This window comes from Lepisosteus platostomus, chromosome 19 (assembly GCF_059453375.1).
Source record: "Lepisosteus platostomus isolate fLepPlt1 chromosome 19, fLepPlt1.hap1, whole genome shotgun sequence".
Classification (NCBI taxonomy): domain Eukaryota; kingdom Metazoa; phylum Chordata; class Actinopteri; order Semionotiformes; family Lepisosteidae; genus Lepisosteus; species Lepisosteus platostomus.
The window spans coordinates 15,972,602-15,989,669 of NC_142629.1; the positions used below are offsets into that span (position 1 = coordinate 15,972,602).

Sequence of the window (17,068 nt, forward strand, 5' to 3'; positions counted from 1 at the left end):
CAGACAGGTTTACCTGTGTCCAGTTTTCTTGTCCAGACTGTGGTAACTGAGCCTGTCATTTCTGGACAGTCAGGGCTACCTGTATCCAGTGTTTTTTGTCCAGACTGTGGTAACTGAGAATGTCGTATCTGGACAGTCAGGGATGCCTGTGTCCAGTTTCTGTTCGCAGCACTACACCACTGAGCATGTCGTCTCTGGACAGACAGGTTTGCCCGTGTCCAGTTTTCATGTCCAGACTGTGGTAACAGAGCTTCTAATCTCTGGACAATCAGGTCTGCCTGTGTCCAGTCTTATTTGTCCAGACTGTGGTATCTGAGCTTGTCATGTCTGGACAGTCAGGGCTGCCTGTGTCCAGTTTCTATGTCCAGACTCTGGAAAATGATTCTCTCCTTTCAGGACAGACAGGTTTGCCTGTGTCCCGTTTTGTTGTCCACACTGTGGTAACTGAGCCTCTCGTTTCTGGACAGTCAGGGCTGCTAATAGCATGTCTGGACAGCCAGGGCTGCCTGTGTCCAGTTTCTATGTCCAGACACTGGTAACTGATTCTCTCGATTCTGGACAGGCAGGGCTACCTGTGTCCAGCTTCTATTAGCAGTGTTACACCACTAAGCATGTCGTCTCTGCACAGCCATGTTTGCCTGTGTCTAATTATCTTGTCCAGACTGTGGTAACTGAGCTTTTAGTTTCTGGACAATCAGGGCTGCCTGTGTCCAGTCTTATTTGTCCAGACTGTGGAATCTGAGCTTGTCTTGTCTAGACAGTCAGGTCTGCCTGTGTCCAGTTTCTATGTCCAGACTCTGGAAAATGATTCTCTCCTTTCAGGACAGACAGGTTTGCCTGTGTCCAGTTTCTATGTCCAGACTCTGGAAACAGATTCTCTCGTTGCTGGACAGTCAGGGCTGCCTGTGTCCAGTTTCTATGTCCACACTGTGGTAACTGATTATCTCGTTTCTGGACAGACAGGTTTGCCTGTGTCCAATTTTCTTGTCCAGACTCTGGTAACTGAGCTTTTAGTTTCTGGACAATCAGGGTTGCCTGTGTCCAGTCTAATTTGTCCAGGCTATGGTATCTGAGCTTGTCTTCTCTGGACAGTCAGGTCTGCCTGTGTCCAATTTCTATGTCTAGACTCTGGTAACTGAGACTCCTGTTTCTGGACAGTCAGGACTGACTGTGTCCAGTTTCTATGTCCACAGTCTGGAAACTGATTCTCTCGTTTCTGGACAGACAGGTTTGCCTGTGTCCACTTTTCATGTCCAGACTGTGGTAACTGAGCCTCTCGTTTCTGGACAGTCAGGGCTGCCTGTGTCCAGTAATATATGTCCAGACTCTGGTAACTGAGCCTCTCGTTTCTGGACAGTCAGGGCTGCCTGTGTCCAGTTTCTATCTCCAGACTCTGGTAACTGATTCTCTCGATTCTGGACAATCAGGGCTTCCTGTGTCCAGTCTCATTTGTCCAAACTGTGGTATCTGAGCTTGTCTTGTCTGGACAGTCAGGTCTGCCTGTGTCCAGTTTCTATGTCTAGACTCTGGTAACTGAGGCTCTCGTTTCTGGACAGTCAGGACTGCCTGTCTCCAGTTTCTATGTCCAGACTCTGGTAACTGATTCTCTCGATTCAGGACAGTCAGGGCTGCCTGTGTCCAGTATTATTTGTCCAGACTGTGGTAACTGAGCCTCTCGTTTCTGGACAGTCAGGGCTGCCTGTGTCCAGTGTCTATGTCCAGACTCTAGTAACTGATTCTCTCGATTCAGGACAGTCAGGGCTGCCTGTGTCCAGTATTATATGTCCAGACTCTGGTTACTGACCTTCTAGTTCCTGGACAGTCAGGGCTGCCTGTGTCCAGTTTCTATCTCCAGACTCTGGAAACAGATTCTCTTGTTTCTGGACAGTCAGTGCTGCCTGTGTCCAGTTTCTATGTCCACACTGTGGTAACTGATTCTCTCGTTTCTGGACAGACAGGTTTGCCTGTGTCCAATTTTCTTGTCCAGACTGTGGTAACTGAGCTTTTAGTTTCTGGACAATCAGGGTTGCCTGTGTCCACTTTTCATATCCAGACTGTGGTAACTGATTCTCTCGATTCTGGACAGTCAGGGCTGCCTATGTCCAGTTTCTATGTCCAGACTCTTGTATCTGAGCCTGTCAGTTTTGGACAGTCAGGGCTGCCTGTGTCCAGCTTCTGTTAGCAGTGTTACACAACTGAGCATGTAGTCTCTATACAACCAGGTTTGCCTGTGTCCAGTTTCTATGTCCACACTGTGGTAACTGAGGCTCTCGTTTCTGGACAGTCAGGACTGCCTGTGTCCAGTTTCTATCTCCACAATCTGGAAACTGATTCTCTCATTTCTGGACAGACAGGTTTGCCTGTGTCCACTTTTCATGTACAGACTGTGGTAACTGACCTTCTAGTTCCTGGACAGTCAGGGCTGCCTGTGTTCAGTTTCTATCTCCAGACTCTGGAAACAAATTCTCTCGTTTCTGGACAGTCAGGGCTGCCTGTGACCAGTTTCTATGTCCACACTGTGGTAACTGATTCTCTCGTTTCTGGACAGACAGGTTTGCCTGTGTCCAATTTTCTTGTCCAGACTGTGGTAACTGAGCTTTTAGTTTCTGGACAATCAGGGTTGCCTGTGTCCAGTCTTATTTGTCCAGACTGTGGTATCTGAGCTTGTCTTCTCTGGACAGTCAGGTCTGCCTGTGTCCAATTTCTATGTCTAGACTCTGGTAACTGAGGCTCTCGTTTCTGGACACTCAGGACTGACTGTGTCCAGTTTCTATGTCCACAGTCTGGAAACTGATTCTCTCGTTTCTAGACAGACAGGTTTGCCTGTGTCCACTTTTCATGTCCAGACTCTGGTAACTGAGCCTCTCGTTTCTGGTCTGTCAGGGCTGCCTGTGTCCAGTTTCTATGTCCAGACTCTCGTAACTGATTCTCTCGATTCTGGACAGTCAGGGCTGCCTGTGTCCAGTTTCTATGTCCAGACTCTGGAAACAGATTCTCTCATTTCTGGACAATCAGGGCTGCCTGTGTCCAGTTTCTATGTCCACACTGTGGTAACTGATTCTCTTGTTTCTGGACAGACAGGTTTGCCTGTGTCCAATTTTCTTGTCCAGACTGTGGTAACTGAGCTTTTAGTTTCTGGACAATCAGGGCTGCCTGTGTCCAGTCTTATTTGTCCAGACTGTGGTATCTGAGCTTGTCTTGTCTGGACAGTCAGGTCTGCCTGTGTCCAGTTTCTATGTCTAGGCTCTGGTAACTGAGGCTCTCGTTTCTGGACAGTCAGGACTGCCTGTGTCCAGTTTCTATGTCCACAGTCTGGAAACTGATTCTCTCGTTTCTGGACAGACAGGTTTGCCTGTGTCCACTTTTCATGTCCAGACTGTGGTAACTGACCTTCTAGTTCCTGGACAGTCAGGGCTGCCTGTGTCCAGTTTCTATGTCCAGACTCTGGTAACTGATTCTCTCGATTCAGGACAGTCAGGGCTGCCTCTGTCCAGTATTATATGTCCAGACTCTGGTAACTGAGCCTCTCGTTTCTGGACAGTCAGGGCTGCCTGTGTCCAGTTTCTATGTCCAGACTCTTGTATCTGAGCCTGTCAGTTTTGGACAGTCAGGGCTGCCTGTGTCCAGCTTCTGTTAGCAGTGTTACACAACTGAGCATGTAGTCTCTGGACAGCCAGGTTTGCCTGTGTCCAGTTTCTTTGTCCACACTGTGGTAACTGAGGCTCTCGTTTCTGGACAGTCAGGGCTGCCTGTGTCCAGTTTCTATGTCCACACTGTGGTAACTGATTCTCTTGTTTCTGGACAGACAGGTTTGCCTGTGTCCACTTTTCATGTCCAGACTGTGGTAACTGACCTTCTAGTTACTGGACAGTCAGGGCTGCCTGTGTCCAGTTTCTATGTCCAGACTCTGGTAACTGATTCTCTCGATTCAGGACAGTCAGGGCTGCCTCTGTCCAGTATTATATGTCCAGACTCTGGTAACTGATTCTCTCGATTCAGGACAGTCAGGGCTGCCTCTTTCCAGTATTATATGTCCAGACTCTGGTAACTGAGCCTCTCGTTTCTGGACAGTCATGACTGCCTTTGTCCAGTTTCTATCTCCACAATCTGGAAACTGATTCTCTCGTATCTGGACAGACAGGTTTGCCTGTGTCCACTTTACATGTCCAGACTGTGGTAACTGACCTTCTGGTTCCTGGACAGTCAGGGCTGCCTGTGTCCAGTTTCTATGTCCGGACTCTGGAAACATATTCTCTCGTTTCTGGACAGTCAGGGCTGCCTGTGTCCAGTTTCTATGTCCACACTGTGGTAACTGATTCTCTTGTTTCTGGACAGACAGGTTTGCCTGTGTCCACTTTTCATGTCCAGACTGTGGTAACTGACCTTCTAGTTCCTGGACAGTCAGGGCTGCCTGTGTCCAGTTTCTATGTCCAGACTCTGGAAACAGATTCTCTCATTTCTGGACAATCAGGGCTGCCTGTGTCCAGTTTCTATGTCCACACTGTGGTAACTGATTCTCTTGTTTCTGGACAGACAGGTTTGCCTGTGTCCAATTTTCTTGTCCAGACTGTGGTAACTGAGCTTTTAGTTTCTGGACAATCAGGGCTGCCTGTGTCCAGTCTTATTTGTCCAGACTGTGGTATCTGAGCTTGTCTTGTCTGGACAGTCAGGTCTGCCTGTGTCCAGTTTCTATGTCTAGGCTCTGGTAACTGAGGCTCTCGTTTCTGGACAGTCAGGACTGCCTGTGTCCAGTTTCTATGTCCACAGTCTGGAAACTGATTCTCTCGTTTCTGGACAGACAGGTTTGCCTGTGTCCACTTTTCATGTCCAGACTGTGGTAACTGACCTTCTAGTTCCTGGACAGTCAGGGCTGCCTGTGTCCAGTTTCTATGTCCAGACTCTGGTAACTGATTCTCTCGATTCAGGACAGTCAGGGCTGCCTCTGTCCAGTATTATATGTCCAGACTCTGGTAACTGAGCCTCTCGTTTCTGGACAGTCAGGGCTGCCTGTGTCCAGTTTCTATGTCCAGACTCTTGTATCTGAGCCTGTCAGTTTTGGACAGTCAGGGCTGCCTGTGTCCAGCTTCTGTTAGCAGTGTTACACAACTGAGCATGTAGTCTCTGGACAGCCAGGTTTGCCTGTGTCCAGTTTCTTTGTCCACACTGTGGTAACTGAGGCTCTCGTTTCTGGACAGTCAGGACTGCCTGTGTCCAGTTTCTATGTCCACAGTCTGGAAACTGATTCTTTCGTTTCTGGACAGACAGGTTTGCCTGTGTCCAGTGTTTTTTGTCCCTACTGTGGTATCTGAGCCTTTTCATTTCTGGACAGCCAGGGCTGCCTGTGTCCAGTTTCTTTGTCCTTATTATGTGTAACACAATGGCCTGAGCAAGGCCAAAGCAGGTCTGTTTTATCTCATAAGGGCTCCGCCGCAAAAGCACCCAAGCAAAACAAGTGCAGTCTATTCACATGGCTCCAAGACCCTCACACCAGATAACAAAACCCCCAAAAAAGAAACAAAAGTAATTATTCAAATAAAGGTAGATCCTCCTTACCTACCTGTTCTCTCTCTCTCTGTTGATATACCACTATCTAACCACCAACAACCAACAAACCATGAATAACATCCATTTTGAGAGCGCTCTTCATTCACACCACAATACTCACTCATACCTGTTTTAAGTATATGAATGTGTATGAAATTAGGTATGTTTATGTACATGAATATATATGAAATTAGGTAATAGCAGTTACTAGTCAAGCCCTGAGTGTGCACCCTCAGGAACTTATCTAGCAACCGCTCAATGGAAGGTGTATCAATGTTGTATTTTCTGTGCTACCTGTACCGAGTGACAGGCTCCTCTGTCACACTATGCTAATTGAGTCTCTCGTTTCTAGACAATCAGGGATGCCTGTGTCCAGTTTCTATGTCCAGTGTTAAACCACTGAGCATGTTGTCTCTGGACAGACAGGTTTACCTGTGTCCAGTTTTCTTGTCCAGACTGTGGTAACTGAGCCTGTCATTTCTGGACAGTCAGGGCTGCCTGTGTCCAGTGTTTTTTGTCCAGACTGTGGTAACTGAGAATGTCGTATCTGGACAGTCAGGGATGCCTGTGTCCAGTTTCTGTTCGCAGCACTACACCACTGAGCATGTAGTCTCTGGACAGCCAGGTTTGCTTGTGTCCAGTGTCTTTGTCCACACTGTGGTAACTGATCCTCTCCTTTCTGGACAGTCAGGGCTGCCTGTGTCCAGTATCTATGTCCAGACTCTGGTAACTGATTCTCTCGTTTCTGGACAGTCAGTGCTGCCTTTGTCCAGTGTTTCATGTCCAGACTGTGGTATTCGAGGCTGTCATTTCTGGACAGCCAGGTCTGCCTGTGTCCAGTTTCTATTAGCATTGTTACACCGCTGAATATGCCATCTCTGGACAGCCAGAGATCAGCCAGGTTTACCAATTTCCTGTTTAATGTCCAGTGTTATAGGATGTCCGTTTTTTATTTCCATGTCATCACAGTGTTTTCTGAGAGTGTACTGTCTGGGAAGCCAAGTCTGACTGTGTCTAGTTTCTATGTTCAGCATGTTCAGCTTTTTTGCATGTCTACATTCGTGTGGGCATTGTGGATCCCATCCGGCACAGCTGAAAGCGTTTTTTTGTTGCTAAAGTTAGAGTTTTAGCAGAGAATGCAGAGAACGGGTCCAGTAGGTCGTGGTGCTGTTTCGGGTACCTTGTTCTGGGCATGAGCATGGCACAGGAGGCAGCGATGGTCAGCTTTGTGTATAAGGCGAGTACCAAGGTGTGAGCTAAACTCAAAAGCATAAAATAAAAAATATCATACCTTTTGTTTTGTCTCCTTTCCATGGATTTTCAAGTGCTTCTCTCTTGCTCTGTGGTGGCACCTGCTTCTGTAAATCTACAGATATTGACCTCGTCTGATCTGTTACACTTCACCACAGAGTCTATTCATATGCATGTTGTAATTATTACTTTCTTACCTGTGGCAACAAAGATCCCAGTTTTAACTCCTTCAATTTACAGTAATATTAATAGTCGGATCTCCTGAAATAATTATACAACAACAATCAATGACCTTGTTAACTAAAATAAAAATATTTGTTTTGTCCTATTCGTGGCATCTTTGTAATCACCGTCGGTGTACCTTATCAATTTGTATTGAATTTGGTGTGGACACTGGGTCCTGTTTCTACATCTATACATAAATATCAATAACAAAATGTAATGCAAAATACCAATGAAAACATATTAAAACTGTATACATCTTACCATGTTCCCTAAACCATACTTTATGTAAGGTTCACTAAATAACTAAAATAAAGCTTATACATGGCCACTCCTTTGTTTCTCTGTGTTAACTATAGTGCACCTTGGAATTAAAGTATAAACTTATAAACATTTGAAATTAACCAAAAATAATTCTGTTTGCACATTTTTGAACAACAAGGCTATCAGTGTGTCTATAAATACACAAAAGCAACATTCCTAGACCAAGATGGCTCTTCCTGTTGTCTTTATTCCAACAGACTCTGTGACCCGGTGAAAAACAAAATCACTCGCGCCCCCTGCTGGTAATTGACTAAAATAGCAGTCGAATTACAAGGAATAGATTAAAAACATTAAAGGGACACTGCAGTCCCAATTGCTCAGACCAGTTATTAAATCTCAGAAAGGAAATTCATTGACATTATAAAAAGGATTGTACAAATTTCGAATTAAGCACACCATTGTGAACTTTGTGAAAGTACTGTAAATCACCATGTGATCGCAAACCCCTGGTCTCACCACGAGCCAGAGGGCTGGTTCCCACGAATTACGGCATGAAGCATTTGGACCTTACAGGCAGACTGAGACATTAGTAATGGTATTGTTCTCTAAAACACAAGTAGTTTCAAGAGTTTGAGGAAATAAAGATCCAGTGCATTTGGTTTTTTCTACATTTGATTTTTTTATTCTGTATTACACCTGTAGTAAGTCTTTCAGCAGGCAGCCCAGAGATTCTGGAGAAACCTGTCACAAAGCTCTCAGTAAAATTTCTCCTTTTTTCCCCTTTTCTTTTTCCTTTTTGTCATTCCAATTTTTTTCTTTGCTCTGTGGTGGCGGCTAGGCGCACAGTCTGACCCTCCTCACACCATGAAGAAAGATTGGTCCTGCTCTGTCTCGCCTTCCTCGGTGACTCTCTCTCCCACTTTCTTCCAAACTGTCCATACTCTATCTCTCCCCTTCCTTTATTCTGTCTCTCTGTCTTTCTCCTTTCTGAAACAGTAGGTTTCAGGATGGTGGGACTGGACAGCCTGATAGGAGTGCAGGAGAGAGCCTTCAAAAGCAAGGGGAAGATTGGCAGCAGTATGGTAAGAGCTGGTGTGGGATGGGAACCCATTCATATGGAGAGAGTCTCCCTTCTTTTAGCGCTCCCTTTCTTCTGCCTTTTCTTCCCAATGGCGTTGCCTCCTGCACCACCAGATATCCAGCTTGTCCTAATACCTTTGGGCTGTCTATGAGATCCCCAGCCTCGTCTTGAGGGCTCTGCACTGTGCTGTCTTTAAGATAAACAGCTTTGTCCAGAGGGCTTTGCACAGTCTTGGAGATTCCCTGTAGTGTCCTGAGGGCTTTGTACTGTCCTCAACATCATCAGCCCTGTTCTGTTTGCTCTGCACCCTGCTGTCTCTGAGATCACTAGCACCATCCCAATAGCTCTGCACTGTCTCTGAGATTACCACCGTTGTTCTGAGGGTTTTGTGAAATCTCACCTGCTGTCTCTGGGATCACCAGCAATGTCCTAAAGGCTTTGCACTGTCTCTGAGACCATCACCACTGTCCATTGGGCGTTGTGCTGTGTCTGAGATCACCAGCACCGTCCTGAGGGCTGTGCGTTGACTCTGAGATCACTTGCTCTGTCCTGAGGGCTCTGTGCTGTGCTGAGGGCTCCATGTTGTGATCAAGATCTGCTCCACCGGTAGGGGGCTGTGGAGGAGGGACGCGCCTCTCCTCCAATCAGCACTGCTCCACCGGTAGGGGGCTGTGGAGGAGGGACGCGCCTCTCCTCCAATCAGCACTCCTCAACCGGTAGGGGGCTGTGGAGGAGGGACGTGCCTCTCCTCCAATCAGCACTGCTCCACCGGTAGGGGGCTGTGGAGGAGGGACGCGCCTCTCCTCCAATCAGCACTGCTCCACCGGTAGGGGGCTGTGAGGAGGGACGCGCCTCTCCTCCAATCAGCACTCCTCAACCGGTAGGGGGCTGTGGAGGAGGGACGTGCCTCTCCTCCAATCAGCACTGCTGCTCCGGTACAGGACTGTGCTGCCTGTGATGAGTGGCTGGAAGATGGGTGAGTTGGAGGAGTTGTGAAAAACACACGGTTGGACACTTTTTTGTCCCTTAAACCAGTAAGTAACAAAACAAGATCAGTCTACTCTTTATTCAGACCATCAGGTTGTGGTGTTTTTAATACCAGATCATGTAGAAGCACACACTGCAACGATTGCCCCTCGATGTTATATCCCTCTGTGAGATTGAGGTACTTTACCAGGATTACCAGGATTTTGAAGAAGAAGTTAAGGTGTTGACTTGATATCACAGAGTCATAATAAAACTGTGATATACCGTAAGCTTTTTTACTCACGCGTCAGCTGCACGGATCTGCTTTGCTGTGTGAGTTGAAGGCGAGAGGACGTGGGTGGTGTGGAGATCATGGTGGACACAGTCCATGGCGAGTGGCCATGATCCTCCAATCTGTTCCGCTCTCTCACAGGTTGATCCCATGCTGACCCCCGCGGAGCGTCACCTGAGCAGGATGCAGAACCACAGTTACGAAACTCCCACCTGCAGGGACCTGGAGCAGATGCACATCTAGCCCGGGCCGGCAGGGGGCGCGGCGGAGGCGAGAGAAAATCTCTCATCCTAGCGTTAATCCCGCATCAACTTGTCGGCACGCCCGTCTCCATTTGGTGGTTTGAACCAAATCTTTGAGCTGACGTTGCCATTAAAGGCGACCGAGAAATACTGCAACCGGCGCGTCGCTCCGCCTGCCGTCGGAGAGGGGGAGGAGAGCAAAGTGATGTAGCCAACTCATAGAGGGGGATTATTAGGAGGCATAGGACATTTTTGGGCAGGACGCCGGGGTTACACCCCTACTCTTTTCGAGAAACGCCCTGGGATTTGTAATGACCACGGAGAGCCCGGACCTCGGTTTGACGTCTCATCCGAGAGACGGCGCCTGTTTCCAGTCTTAGACAGATAGATAAAACTTTATTAATCCCGTAGGGAAACCGATGATCACTATACTGGGGCATCGGGACCAGGCGAGAGAAAACACGACTGTCCGATAACGGAGCTGCAAAGGTTTATTCCGCGCCGAGCAGAAAAGCAAAAAGACACGACTTGTCGCACCTGAAGGAGGCTCCGCGGCCGAAACGTTGCTCTTTTCTGTCCAGAAAGGACTGAACTTGAGCTTCAGCAGCGAACCCGCTCGCTTCAGAAACAGCCCTCTTCATACACCGGGAACACGGTCCGGGCTCGTCTAAAATATTGACATAATGAGACTACTTGCTACTGGTGTCCTCTAGACCCGAATTTCGTTTCTTTTTACGTGCGAATTTCTTTTTCTTTTTTTAAAATCATCTGGATAGAGCAATATACGATATTTAAAATTACTCTGGAACACAGACGTCAATTATTTCAAATGTTGAGTTATGCCTGAATATGATTTAGTGTCCTGTTCTGTGTGGCGGGGAGGCGCTCGGTCACGGGGCAAAGCAAACTGATCGGGAACGAAATGTCGTGGGTAAGAAAAACAAAATTGCCGCTTTAACGTTTCACCTCAAACCTGTTTTCAAAATGGCAAAATATATATCAAAAAGATGTCGATTTTTTAATAATTAATTGTACAGGAAGATTCTTTGTATCGATTTTAATGTGTAGTGAAACAAAAAATTAGAAAGGAAAATGACTATAACCCGATGATGGATGTTTTCCGTTCACTGTCACAAACGCGACGGTGAGGAAAGGTGGTTTTCTTCAGAAATTTCTTTACCTGTTCCGTTGCTTTCCAGAGAAAACCCGGCTCAGGACGATGAGGGCTTCCCGGGAGCCGAGCGGGTCTTTTTCGGGCGGGTTTGGCGGCGGCGAGGCAGCCCTCAGGGCTCGACGCTCGGCGCCGGGCGGGAAGCGCTCCTCGCCCTGCCGCCGCGCCCTCCGACTGCCCGCGCGCCTCTCGCGCCTCCTCGAGCTGCCGCGCCTGTGCCCTGTCTCGCGCTCGCTCTGGAAGGTTCGGGAACGCCCCCCGCCCGGCCGGACCCGGCTCGCGCAAGTGGTCGCGAGCTGCAGGACTGCGGTTCCTAATGAGGGGGGGAGGCGCGCGCGGCGTGTGTTTGCGGGGGGTGTTCTGGTCCCCGGGCGCCTGTGCGGTGCTGGTATTGACTACAGTAATTTACAGTATATTACATGACACCTTCTCTAATACTAATCATAAGGAGCGACGTGTTTCCCCATTGATTGCAAAACCAGTCATCCCATCCTCGTCACTGTTCTGTTTTCCAGGCTACACCAGTTCACATTCTATTCACATGCGTCGCTTCTGATTTTTAAAACTTTATTCTTAAATACTGAACTTCTGTGTGGAATCGTGTCGAGCGCCCACGGAAATACAGTATATCACGCAGTGACACGTACTGGTATAAAGGAACTGAAGTGATTCTCTGCCCAGACACCAGCTGGGATATAAAACATTCAGATTAACGGAATCGTTCGTGTAGATTTGTTTAAATTGTCTGTAGAATTTTGTTTTAAAAAATAAGAAACATCAACATTTTAACTTCTCAGACTTCACGTCTGACACTGGAAATACATGACATACAGGCTCCCCCAACTCTACTGGACATTTTGCTTTATTTTTCCCTGTCATTCGAAAAGATGAACAAGTCATGTCCAGTCGCAAAAAAAGAAAAGCGCTTTACAAAGGCGTTTCAGTAGCTTTATTGCTTGAAATGAGATTAAACAGGCGAACCGCCTCGTCTCGGGGCTGTGACTTGGCTTTAGGCTGAATAAGAGATGTACATGGCCGGTATTCTGCGTGGCCGGCCTGGTGGCTCCGCGGGCTGAACCATCGGACACTTCTAAAGTTCAGAGAGCAGATCGACTCCCGGAGAGTCTTGTGAGTTGAAGTCGAGCCCCGAGCCTCCCTGGCAGTCTGAGACCTAATCCCCGGTCTGAGACCTAATCCCCGGGTGAAGCTCTCATGCTGTCGGGGTGAGTTTGTCGAAGTGGCTGTTCTCTACCACGCCGGCCGTTTTGGGGGGCTCCATTTTCGGGGCCTTCCAAAACAGGGAAAATGGGGGGTTTAAGTCCTTTATAAATGCATAGATCGGAATTCAATTCTAAAAAGCAGCCCCTTATACCACTGTGACACCTGCAGGATGGGTGTGGCACTAGCAGTGAAAGAGAGGTGCAGTCCTAAGTAGGAGCGACAGGGGTCTCTCTCCAGCACATTTCTCTTGATTCGACCAGCTGGCCGCAAGCTAAACGAGTCCGGCGAACAGTTTTGAAGGGAACGTCACTGAACTGGGTTCTCTGAAAATCCTCAGCCGTTAAATACTAAATTTATGATTTGGTGAGTTCAAGTTTCTATTTATCTTCAGTAGCGTGAGTGTTGAGCCCTTGTAACCGAGCGCACAGCTGTCAATCAGGAGCCGAGCCCGCCCCCAGAGTGACCTTCCTCAGCGGACACGCCCCGTCCACCTGTTCCACAGGTGCGCCCGGCAAGATGGCGGCGGGGCGAGTTTCTGCGGCGTGAGGTGCGTTTGCTTTTTATTTCTAATTTTCTTAATTTAAAATACAAAAACTCAAATTTGACTTTGAGGAAAGTTAGACAAAAATGTATTGTTGTTGCAACTTTTGTTAACTGCATTTGTTTCTGCTGAATTTGTGTTTTAGGACGCCGAAATGAGTGTCCTGTCTGTTTGAGCGTGCTCTCGAAGTTTCAAAAGTCTGCATTCATCGTTCTTATACTACCTTTCATGTAAGTATGTTTTTAAAGACATGGTATCTCTAGCTCTGTTTCCTTTAACGAAAAAAGCTGTAATTTATCTTCAGTCACTTGCTGTATAAAGTTGGTAACTGTGTATCTAACTGTTAGTATCTCAGCTTTGCGGAATCGGGTTATATTTTCGCTTTCCGTTCCGAAATGATAAACGTTTGCCAAGATTAAATGTACTAATTCGTATGTTTTCTTATTTCTCCAGGTTACAAAGGGATTTCAAAAACCGACCTCCAGTTAGAAAGTGTTTTTTTTCCGAGGTAAGTTTTATTCTTATCTTTTGCTATACTGTTTATATTTGTGTATTAAAGACGACTCGTATTTCACAGCTTTTTAACACCAGAACGGTTTTATTTTAACGTTATCACTTCTTTTCGTTTAGTTGTGCTTTTGCTGAATACAAATAGGAAACACAAAAGCGCTGGTTCTTTTTTATGGATTCTTTTATTCATAATAGGCTGAAGCTACTCTCTAAATATTGGAGTAGTGGGACTGGGGTGTATCTGTGATTTCTCATGTTGTTACCTGTTTGTATGTTTCTTAATTCAGGCAGCTTATTAAAAAAGTTAAGACTAAAGAACTTCAACTTTAATCGATTTTACAAATCCGATATTTTGTTAACTTGATCCTTTTTCTTTTGCCTTCAGTTTTGCGGCTCCGACGATCTCCTTTCCAATCCACTCCAGCAACTCGACGTGCTTTGGCAGGTTCTTCTCGACAATGTGTGCTTCTTTTTACATTTGATTTTTGTTACCAGTTGCTTGATCTGTAATGTCCCGATTCAGTGCTGTATTTTTTTCTTGACCTGCATGTTTTCTGTTGACTGCTGCTAATGTATTTGCTGTGAATTCTGCAATAAAAACTCTCGTTTCATTGTCTGCATTGTCCTGTATTTTCGAAGGTGTGAAGTGTTGTCTTGCAGCGTGCGCCACGCACCGCAATGCGACACCCCATCGCACTGACCTGGAAAAGTGCGAAGACGCCCGCCTTTTTAGATAGTCTGGGGGGGAAAAGGGTCCCTAGGAGGGAGCGTGGGTCTAGCCCTGGGGGGAGGAGAAGGGAGGATAGCTCTAGCCAAGCCCCCTCACTCCCAGCAGGAGGGGAAGGCAGGCTGGAGATGGCCTCGGCCCGAGAGAGAGGAGGCACCCAGGGCGGACTCAGCCCATCAGTCACAGCTTGCAACTGACAGCTTTCTAAGTCCACACCCCAGGAGACCTGCCTCTCTGCAGGGACCAAAGCCACCACCAACCTGCCATCCTCTCCTGCCGGGAGCGAGTGGGCCTGGCTAGAGCTGCGGTCAATCAGCCAGCCCCCGCCTACCCCTCTCCAATGAGGGGGGGTGGGCGAGGCTCGGCTTGATTGCTACCACACCCCGAGAGAAACCCCAGATACTAAGTTTTTTGGCGGGAAAATCTGGACACGCTTAAAAAGGGGGTAGCCTTTGACCTTTTCAAGTCAAAAAGCGATAGGGCGTCCCCTTGCGGCCACAAACTGTTAGCAAAATCTCTCCGCCAAAAAACTCACCAACACCGGGGTTTTTCAGGGCCAAGGGGTACAGAACTCTGCACAAGAAATGAAAGAACAAAATCAAGGTTCAATCAACAATTTATTGAGCGAAAATGGCATACAAAACAAAGCATTACAATACGTCGGATGCACAAGCTTAGAAGTGAAAATCAACATGCATTTCAATCACAAAGTGTCAAAGCACGGCTACATTAACGCAAAATACTGTTACAAGTCAACAGAGTAAAAAAACATTTGCAAACAACTACATGTTAAAACAGAAACACACAGCACGTTACTGTTTATCCGAGGTATCAGTCGAGGCAGCGACTTCGTTGCAATTCCTGTAAAACAACAGAAATCAGTATTAACTTTCGGTTACAAACAGAATCTCGAAATTATCCAAAACAGATAGATCTTCTGAATCGATTTTTGCGTTCAAAAGATGAAACAGTTTAAAAAGATTTACAGATGCAATAAAGCGATTAGCATGGTGTAACAGTTACATTTAAAGTGTGAATACTGAAACAATACAGCTAGAGTGTGTCGATCAGGAACTACCACTACTAATGTGCTCATTAACGTTTTCTGCAACAATTAATTTAACACACAAAGTTAATCCATATCTTTATAGGCTCCGTTGTTTTAATTGTTGTGATGCAGTTTGGAAGCCAAAACGGTTTCTGAATAATGTATTATACGCAGCAAAAAACCCGAAATTGATCGTAGTTTAGCAGAAAACGATTTCTATAAATAGCAGGCCTTCAATTTTGTCGGGTCAAACCATTTCTGCCCGGGAGAAATCTAGTATCTCCTAGTTTGAGTCTTTTTTTGACAACAATCCTCGGAGATACATTATGTACTTCAAAATGATACGTGTAAACGAATAAAAAGGTTTATACTTACATCGATAATTCCACCAGCTGAGCCAAGCATGTCCTGCCCGAAGACACCAAACTGGAAACACAAAAACACAAGTATTTGGACGATTATTTAAAGATAATTGAAACCAAGGTTTCTGAGTAGCAAACAGCGTTTTCCCCAGGCTAGATAGCGTAGAAAACATTTCAAAAATATACTTGTAAAGAAATTTAGTGCGAATCATGTCCTCCCGAAGACACTAAACTAAAAACACAGAACAGAAGAATTTAAAGACCATTTAAACTAAAAAGTGATAGTTGCAAGCGAATTTTCACCACGAATTTAAGAACATAATCACACAACATACATTGGAAAATAATGAAAAAAACTTAAAGGAAGGGTCATTTGTAATTAATTTGTAAAGGGTAATTGGATAAACGCACACGCTTGAGTTCGTGAGCAAATTTCACGAAGTGTTTGATAAAGAAACAAATGGAAAGCAACGTTTTAATTCTGGCAGTACAGCAGTATTACTGCTACAACAGAGCTTTCCTTCGATTTAAAAGAAATACACACGCTGTCTGTGTAACACAAGTGTCTTGTTGAAAATAAGACAAGAGTTGAAAAAGAAAAGACATACATTAAAAAATGTTATTTAGCTTCCAAGGAAAATACGTGTTTTACCAATGTATCTTGCGAGATTTCGACTTCATAGGTGCATGAATTACATTTTATCTACATTAAAATAAAAAAATAATCATAAAAGACGCGGAACAAACTCACTCAGCTCCGCTCTCTCCAGCAGAACCTGGCGCACAGGTGCGCGGGGCGTGGCCTGCGAGAGATGTCATTCGAGTGGGCGTGGCTACAGACTGACGGTGCAGGCAGCTTTTTTTCTTGGCTCCACCTGGAAACTTGTGGAAGAAATCGAGCATGTTTTCTGAAAACTCCATCAGTTTCAAAATAATTGTTGTCCATGGCCATCTGAGTAATCACAGTTAGTACATTAAAATCCTTAATTGTATTTGAGAGCCACAGGAATGTTAATGAAGGAATGTAAACTTATGTAAGGGAGCTACATATTGTTCTTAGCAGGTTAAGATGTTCTACAACCTGATTTATCTTAACTCTGCACCAAGAAGCCAGATTCAGATTTTTCATCTGTAATCGTTTATCATCCAGTCAGTTTTCTCTCTTTGTACTCCTTATAAGTCATGCAGCTGATGTGTTAATTTAAGAAGTTACAAGAACACGAGAAAGTTCACATTCTTGTTACTGGTATCAGTTTGATTGGATAATCTCACGCAGCCATTGCTCGAAAGTAGACAGGCTGTTGTTTCAACGAAATGGGTGGATCACCTGTGCCACTCTCCCACAACTCTTTGTGTAAAGAACTTTTAAATACACTTCCCCTTGACATCCCTTCATGTTTCACTTGGATCATGTCAAAGTAGTTCACGCTATATTTCTGCAACTTATCTTTTTAAATTGGTTAACTGCAGTGATACATCAACTGAGAGCACCATTTCAATCAAAGCAGACATCGACAAGGGTTCCGACATAGGAAGAGAAATAACATTGAGTGATGATGTGATTTAAGAGTTAAATCACAAACCTGTATTTGTATAAAGGAATATATATAAACCTGATCAGATCAT

The 17,068-nt window shown here is 45.8% G+C and overlaps 3 long non-coding RNA genes across 4 annotated transcripts in view; 1 reads left to right on the forward strand and 2 right to left on the reverse strand.

Moving 5' to 3' along the window:
* LOC148645227 (uncharacterized) overlaps nt 1-13,921 on the forward strand; it is a 197,263-nt gene extending 183,342 nt beyond the window's left edge. The window contains exons 1-4 of one of the 2 annotated variants that reach the window (XR_015928314.1): nt 12,566-12,801; nt 12,941-13,025; nt 13,249-13,303; nt 13,691-13,921. This is a non-coding gene — a long non-coding RNA (uncharacterized LOC148645227). Of the gene's footprint in view, nt 1-12,565; nt 12,802-12,940; nt 13,026-13,248; nt 13,304-13,690 lie in introns of those variants that run through there. The other variant, XR_015928313.1, reaches the window with a different exon arrangement.
* LOC148645222 (uncharacterized) overlaps nt 1-16,539 on the reverse strand; it is a 229,465-nt gene extending 212,926 nt beyond the window's left edge. Inside the window, exons 1-2 of the long non-coding RNA XR_015928329.1 lie at nt 16,194-16,539; nt 15,456-15,506 (exon numbers count right to left, since the gene is read on the reverse strand). This is a non-coding gene — a long non-coding RNA (uncharacterized LOC148645222). The remainder of the gene's footprint in view (nt 1-15,455; nt 15,507-16,193) is intronic.
* Nucleotides 9,184-11,245, reverse strand: LOC148645237 (uncharacterized). Its single transcript, XR_015928328.1, has 3 exons — nt 11,043-11,245; nt 9,633-9,794; nt 9,184-9,314 (listed from the first exon to the last, which is right to left on the reverse strand). It is a non-coding gene; the product is annotated as an uncharacterized LOC148645237 (long non-coding RNA).
* Nucleotides 16,540-17,068: the final 529 nt, after the last annotated feature.